Consider the following 8,384-nt stretch of genomic DNA (forward strand, 5'->3'; position numbering starts at 1 on the left):
TGTTCAGTGTCTTGCATTTGGGCTCTAAAGAATACTTCTAACCCTCTATACCTTTATTTTTTTATTTGTATCCTTCTCAGTCTTGAACGGGCATGATAATAAGTAAAAACATGAATTCACTGACCGCCCACACACATGTCCCAGACAGCACCTACTGCTTTGCTTTCCAGTTGGGACAAACACCCCTCTTAGCCCAGATCAGCAGAAATTGGATATCCAGCCTATAGAAAAATAACATGAACATCCTCCCACCAGTAAAAAAACAATAGTTAATCCTCTCAGAGTTGCAAAAGAAAGCCAAAGACAGCCCATTCGACATAAAGCCATCATGTTTTCCAGTGTTCTTTTTTGTCTGTGTTCATCCCCCAAGAGCATTGTCTGCTTGCATGGAGGCTGCATGACATCATGAAACAAGGAATTACTGTAAGATGGACTTGGCAGTTCCTGTAAAATCCTATTGATTTAGCTGCAGGAGCATCACATGTGCTGCACAGACTTGGACACATTATACATTAAATGTTGGCTGTTAAATACCTGGCATTCAAGACCTCAGAGGAGGAGATTCACCTTTAAAGCAGATTTAAGTGTCTTCTGCAGGCTGAATTGATTAACCAAATAAAACTATCCCATCACATAAGAAAATTTAAGATACAATGAAAGTATCTCACATAACAGGCCCCAAATGTACAACTATAATAATGTGGAAATGACAAGAAAGAAAAGTATGAGAAAGAAAAGTACAATAAATAACAAGGTTAATTCTCACAGAGTACTAAAGACACCTGGAATGTCTTGAGCATTAGAACAGTGAATCTCCACACTTATTCTTTTTCTTGGCTTCAGCTGCACGTTTTATCATCTTTGTTTGGGTACTGCAACATGACAGGTGTCACAATTATCTGACTCAAAACAAGAGCATCAGCCTGTTTTAATTAAAGGGCAGTTCAAAATGGGTGGGACACCTCCAGGGTGTTTTATATGGAAGAGTGAGATGTAACACAAGCTCACTTTGGAAGACACTATACCTACAGGGTTGTTGTATTTGCTGCCTTCCCGATTTATTTTTCTCTTTTTCTTTTTTTATATTTCTCATGTAAATGTTTCAGATATTTTAATATTACACTAAGATAACCTGAGTAAATATAAAGTGCAGTTTTTAAACGATGATTTCCTGTATTAAGGAGAAAAAAATACCTTTCCAAACCTACCTGGCCCTACGTGAAAAAGTAACAGCTCTCCCTTTTCAAATCATGAATGAACTGCAATTAACCACATTAGTTGAAAAGCTGAGTTCAGTTTCTCTAGCCATTCATAGGCCTGATTTCTTTCAGACCTGCGGAACAAAGAAATCACTTAAATAGACAAAGTGTCTGCCAAAGTGAATTAGGCTGAAATATCTCAAAAAGCAACACATTATGAAACAATCAATTAGAATCATTGACTTCTACCAGTCTGGTAAGGGTTGCAAAACTCCAGTGTACTACGGGCATTATCCACAAGTGGAGAAAACATAGAACAGGAGTGAACCTTCTCAAGAGGGGCTGGCCTACCAAAATTACTAACAAAAATCTTAAAAACATCTTACACAAGACTTTTGGGAAACTAGTCTACAGAGTGATGAGACAGAAGCTGAACTTCTTGGGAGGTTTGACTCTGGTTACAGCTAGCATAATATTAACACAGCATTTCATAAAAAACAAAACATCATATACACAGTCAGACATGGTGGTGGTAGTGTGATGGTCCGGGAATGGCTGCTTTGATGCTTCAGGAGCTGCAGGACTTACTGTAACTAATGGTACCGTGAATTCGGCTCAAGCGTAGAGTTGGTAACACTAAAGTATATTTGTTGATCTGAAATATCTAGAATCTGACAAATATGGAAAAAAAAACAAAAAACCCCCCAAAACATTTGTCACAGTGCTGCATATAAGTGTAACTCAGTTAATATCAATAAAACAGTTATATTTGAAAGGTGGGAAACAATATGAATTCAGATTCTCACACATCTTTAAACTAATTTTGTGCCCTCTGAACAGATGCCAGTCTTTCAGAATATCATTGTGTTTTAGTATGCGCTGGAGCATTTTGGTTTTATGATATGATTTCTCTCAGCTCTGTCTGAACGAGGTGGGTGAGTACATAAGACACAAGCAGCAAATACTGATGGAAACTGAAAAAGAGCCACGAAGGAAGACAATCTGCTATTTATATCAGGCTGCACTCCATGGGGCAAAGCTCCCTCTTGCAGTAATGCACTCTAAAAGTGATTGATTAGTGTGTTATTGAGATATTGTCCATCTTAACGTTCCTCTCTTGCCAAAGTGATGAAATTACCGCACACTAGTCTGTGAAAGCATAATAGCAGATTAGGTCAGTGTGAGCCATCCACTCTAATCAGGAAACTTGACATTCCCTAAAATGGTAAACATGAGTGGGGGGTCTTCACTTAGATCCCGAATGTACCACCCAGCCACTAATACCCTTAGACAGCGTGCTTAATGACTTGGAATATTTTACTGAGGTTCTTTAATTTAGATTCAACCATACATGGTCTCTGTACGTGCACATCTGAAAATGTCATTTCCAACACAACACAGTTGCCCTTTGTTTGAACAAATTGTGCAGATCACTTTCCATATGGACAGTAAAACACTCACACTCACTAGCTGAGCCCAGACAATCTAAAGTGTGATGCGCCATCAGTTTAGCACGTCAGAGAAATGTCGCGTGTGTATGTGTATCTGAAATTGGGAATAAAGTTGGTGCATTGACAGAGACAATAAAACTCTATCCTCTGGAACAGCAACATCATTACAGAGCAGTACATCCAGTGCAGATTAGAGCAGTCTTGTTTATACCACTGAATCACCCTGTACATTAGTGCCCTCGCTCACAGTGCAAAAAGTTCCTCTTAATGTGCTTTAAACCCTCCATCACATCATCAAAAGCGGAAACACTGTAGATGGGATTTCCACTATAAGGTCTCTAACAAGAGCAGTGCTTTGTTAGCATGGTATAAAAAAAGGAAAAAGAAAGGGAATAAAAAACAGACATCAGCAGGAGGCTGACTGTTTCAGCAGATGTCACCCTGCTAGAATTACATAGATAATAGACACGAACAGGTGACAAATTAAAGGCAAAGCCAACATAGTCTGGCCAAGATATTTTCACAATCCGTGCTTTAATGATGGTAGTGGTGAGCGCTGCAACACATTCGTCTACAATCTATTGGTGTTCAACCTGGTTGTGATATCGTGGCTGTGAAGGCCATAGTATGTGATTTACATTATTTTCACACCAATCAAATCATTCAGTGAGCCCTCGTGCCCTGTGGGTGGTGAAACTGTCATCCTAGAAAAGAGTTCTCTCGTCAAGATGATCCATTATGACATAAAGGCGATCTCCAGAACAACCTTCTACTGCAGTGACTCTTCCCTCACAGATCCCTTTACTGTAGGGGTCAAGGGTTCAGATTTTTCTTTCAGAATTGCATCTATATGGAGCTCTCAGTGCTCCTTTGTTTTATTCAAGCATGTTTATCCTCTGACCCACACACACACACACAAAAAGAAAGAAATGATGCTTTAAAATACTCCTCTTTTCAGCTTCAGTAAAAAAATTATGTATAGTGTATGTTACATAGAACATGTAGCACAAACATCCGGCATCATCTGCATTTGCTGTTTGATCAGCGTGTAAATAACGAGTCATTCTCATAGCATCTGTGTCACAAATGACATAAACATTATACATTATTCAGGTTGCATAGCAAGTACAATCGTGCTTTCATGTTTCGTACTGTACTGCATGTCAGCCTTGGCTTGCTCTACTTTAAATTAAACAAGTGCTGCTTTTGGCAGAAATGTTGAGGACTCTTAAGTGTGTTCGTGTGTGAGAAATCTTAAAGATAGACGTAGGCCATCTGGATAAGTGTGAGGTGCAGTTCACTCAGAAGCGGTCCTTCGGGTGGGTCTTTATGGCTGAAAATCTTAAAAGAATCCTGCTGCTCTTCAGAAACAGAAGACAAAGCTTTAAGATGAAAGAGTTTCACTTGTGAAGGCTTTCATCAGTGTTATATATAATTAATTCCCAGGGACATGTAGAACAGCCACTTAGATGCAAGTATTCGAAAACATTAAAAATCATATCACCAAGTGTAATTAAGGATCTGACACAGTACCATATCAAAACAGCTAGAGGATATGCTTAAAAATCAGGTCCCCCCACTTATTCATCTCAGGTTAAGACTTTTTAAAAAGGAAAGATCCAGGAGGTCATCCTCTTTCTTTTCTGATGAAATTTAAATCACTTCCTCCTAGACCAAGAGACACCTTCTCAGTGGCGAAAAATAAAGCAGACATGGGATGTCTGGCCTCTTTAAAGTGGCTTACTACATGACTTTTGACACACTCTTCCCTAATGGAGCTACTACACTCAGTAATTCAGTTTTTTCAAAAAGCACTCTGTTTCTCTTTCCACAAGGATATGAAATCATCCATCACACATGTTGTTTTAGAGTTAATGAATCTCAGCACGCTTGCAGTCTCAGAAATGTTTTCCATATATTTTTTGTATATGGTCATTTTAAGGTGATAGACCTTTTGGATGTTGCTGAATATCAAATGTCTGTTATGATCCAGACGGATGTTTTTTTTCTCTCGCTCTTTCTCCCCGTCTCCAGCTCGTCTCCTTTGCTGCTCCGAGGGGGGAGTTTGGGCTGGTCACACCTTGGGCCCTGCACCTCTAGAGTCTGTCTGGAGTCTGGTTTTCCACTCTTCAGCCAGTGCACCTATTTGCTATTAGTTCATTACCTCCCTGTATGTAAGGACCAATTTGAGCCTTCACTCATCTGGTCATCTCTGATGTTTGTTTCAATTCCTAGTTAAATATTTTTTCTGTCTTTCCCTCTCAAAAATTTTCCAAGCCAGCTGAAGCTCTCACCCAAAAGAAATAGTCACCTGCAATCCTACGCTGATCTGTTCCTGCAGAAAGAAAATTTGTTTTCACTTACCTGAAACTCACCTGACTTCACTGCTTCCTTTACTTTCTGGAAAAACTCCAGCCTGCTACTGTCCTTGAAAAGGAATCAGGTAAGAACTCACATCAAAATCACAGCACAATATCCCTCACCATAACAAATCTTTCTTCTCTCTGAGATTCTTGTTTAGTGAATAGACATTCACCTTAGATTCTCCTGCCTCCAGACCCTTCCCCAATTGATCTGAATTTCATTAAAATAAACCTTTTCAAAACTGAGCCCTGTGGTCTCTGTCCTGTTTCTGAGTCCTTTGAAAAGAGTTTCCAGTATTTGTAATGACAGAAGAATCTGGCCAAATGGACCCTATGGACCCAGCAGCTATCCATGCAGCATTATTTAATCAAGACTTGTTACTCGGCCAACATGATCAAGCCCTCCACTCTTTTGTAGAGCAGAAACAAGTTACCTATCAATGCCTTGATCAGATGTGTAGCACGATTCAGTCAATTCACACAGGGTTACCTCAGGCTTCTGTAACAGAACTAGCTGCCTGGTCATCAAGTCCAAAGACTCCTGTAATGTCCCCGACATTCTCCGATGCAGTCTTCCACTCACAGGAAAAGTGAACTTTATGCTCCAGTGCTCACTAGTCTTTAGTCCCTCTATTCCATTCCTTTCCTGATGACTCCTCGAAAACATCTTGCCTACAAGGATAGAACTGTTTCTTCAAAAATCTCGAGACGTATATATTTGCTAAGTTTATTGAGGAGTTTAAAAGAATTTGTGACCACCCCTCTGTGAGGAGGACACTGCCCATTGTCTCCTGAATTGAAAGCAAAGCAATAAAAGCGTTGCAGAATTCGTAGCAGAATTCCAAACTTTGTTAAGGAGACTGGGTGGAATTCCAAAGCCATACAAGGGGTCTTCCTTCACTTATTAAATGATTAAATGAACAGTAAGTTGGTTTCCTGTGTTGAGCCAATGTAGTTGTAAGTCTTTGTGGCCCTAGCTATTGAAGTTGATAACTGGTTTAGTTAATTTAATAGAGAAAAGAATTAGAAGATCTGACAAATTTCTACACACAGCTTTCCATCCTCTTCTGCAGCTTGCTCTGTCCTGTGCTTCAGGATCTGCTACCTCATGATTTTTTGAGAAAAGTCCAGGTGAGTTGATTGAGCTGAGCACTCAATGGTCAACCCTTGTTTTCATTACTGAACAAACAGAATGGAAACAAGTACCTTGAGTTTTATATATTTTATGCACCAAAGACTCCCATTATCTTAGGCTATCTGTGGCTAGAAAAATACATTCTTCACGTCAACTAGTATGAGAAACAAATAGAGTTGGAATTTGTTCTGCTTATCTGTATTATTGTAGGGCCTTTACTTTACAGTATAAAGCATTTTGAGCCAACTGCTGTTGTGATTTGTTGCTATCTAAAAAGAATTAATTGAATTGTATTGTTTGCAATCATCCATAATACCTGCTAATATTTCACCTGAAAACCTCGGTCCCCAAAGAATATCAAGATCTGCAACGAACTTCCAGCAAGGACAAAGCACTCTCGCCCCCTCTTCATTGACCTTATGACTGCAAGGCATCGGCCTTCATCGTGGTACCTACCAGCCATCTTTATAACCTGTCTCATCCAAAAAGAGAAGCAATGGAAAAATACATCTGTGATTCTTTAGCAGCTTGAATTATATGTCTCTCCTTTAGTAGGAAGTGGTTTCTTCTTTTTTGATAAGAGAAATAAAACTCTCATACCCTGCACTGATTACCATGACTTTAATAAAACAAATGCTGAATTGATCAGCTCACTCTGTGGAGTCACTATTTTAATGAAGTTAGAGCTACATAATGCTTACAATACATTCAATAGTGAGCAGATAAAAAATGATCAGTAGAAGATAAAAGCAGAAGAATGACCAACTCCTACCTCCAAAAAACAACTGTAACAGAATTTGTTCTTTTTTACTGAAGATTAATCAGGAACTAGAGTCACATTGATAATCACCAGCAGGTGCAGCTTTCTTGGAATTAAAACACAGATTCACCCCAGCACCTGCTCAACCTGATCCTAAACTACAGTTCAGTGTGGAGGTGGAGGCCTCTGACTAAGGAGTGGAGCAGTCTTCTCTCAGTGGTCAAATTGTAAGTTACGTCCCTGTGCTTTTTCTAGCGTCTAACTACCACTGAGCAGAAGTACCATGAGCTGCTGGCAGTGAGTTAGCCTTAGAGGAGTGAAAGCATTGATTGGAGGAAGCTGAGCAGCTGTTTAATGTGTGGACTAATCATAAAAATCTTTCCCACCTGCAATCAACCAGATGATATCATTCTATACAGGAAATATAATCTTTTTTTCTCCGAGACAATCCTACCATCTTTCTGTGTTGTCAAAGGAGCTTGCAAAGAAAAGCGTCTGGACTTCTTTAAGTTACTTGAAGACGTTTCACCTCTCATCCGAGAAGCTTCTTCAGTTCTAAGGTCAAATGGTGGGGAGTCCCAGATATAAACCTAGTGGGAGTGACCCCCCACAGAGGGACAAAAGGACCCCCTGATGATCCTCTAATCGCCTGAGCCAAGGTGTGAAACTGGGTGTGGGTCCCAATCAGCCAGAGTTTCGGGTGAGCTTATTGTGAAACCTGGCCCCACCTTATCATGCGAATTCCTGAGGTCAGATGGCCCAGGATGTGAGTGGGCTTTAAGGCGTCTGGGGAGGGAACTCAAAACTGGATTATAGATGGCAGACAGTTGGTGTCGTAAACCACCGCCTCTGTTCAAAGATGGTCGCTCACAGTGGACATAGATGGCTTCTTTCACTCCTCTTTCAAGCCATCTGTCCTCTCTGTCCAAAATGTGAACATTGGCATCCTCGAAAGAGTGTCCTTTATCCTTAAGATGCAGATGGACTGCTGAGTCTTGTCCTGTGGAGGTGGCTCTTCTGTGTTGTGCCATGCGCTTGTGAAGTGGCTCAGGCGATTAGAGGATCATCAGGGGTCCTTTTGTTCCTCTGTGGGGGGAAACTCCTACTAGGTTTATATCTGGGACTCGTCACCATTTGACCTTAGAACTGAAGAAGCTTCTGGGATGAGAGGTGAAACGTCTTCAAGTAACTTAAAGAAGTCCAGACGCTTTTCTTTGCAAGCTCCTTTGACTACGATGACCTGGATGACTGAGAACCTTCACAGACATCTTTCTGTGTTGTTGGTAACCTGGTATTGGAAATAAAAGGATGTTGTTCGTCAAGCACTGCAAAATTAACTAGACCCTGACAATGGCCTCCCTAACCAACCGCATGACCTTCCTCTAAAAACACAGGTAATCCATTGGGCCCACACCACCAAGTTTACCTGCCACCCCGGGGTAAGTCAGACACCCCGGGGTAAGATGTTTCTTTTGA

Source organism: Rhamphochromis longiceps, linkage group LG14, assembly GCF_057381845.1.
Source record: "Rhamphochromis longiceps isolate RC_006_pf linkage group LG14, R_longiceps_female_GT1.1, whole genome shotgun sequence".
Taxonomy (NCBI): Eukaryota; Metazoa; Chordata; class Actinopteri; order Cichliformes; family Cichlidae; genus Rhamphochromis; species Rhamphochromis longiceps.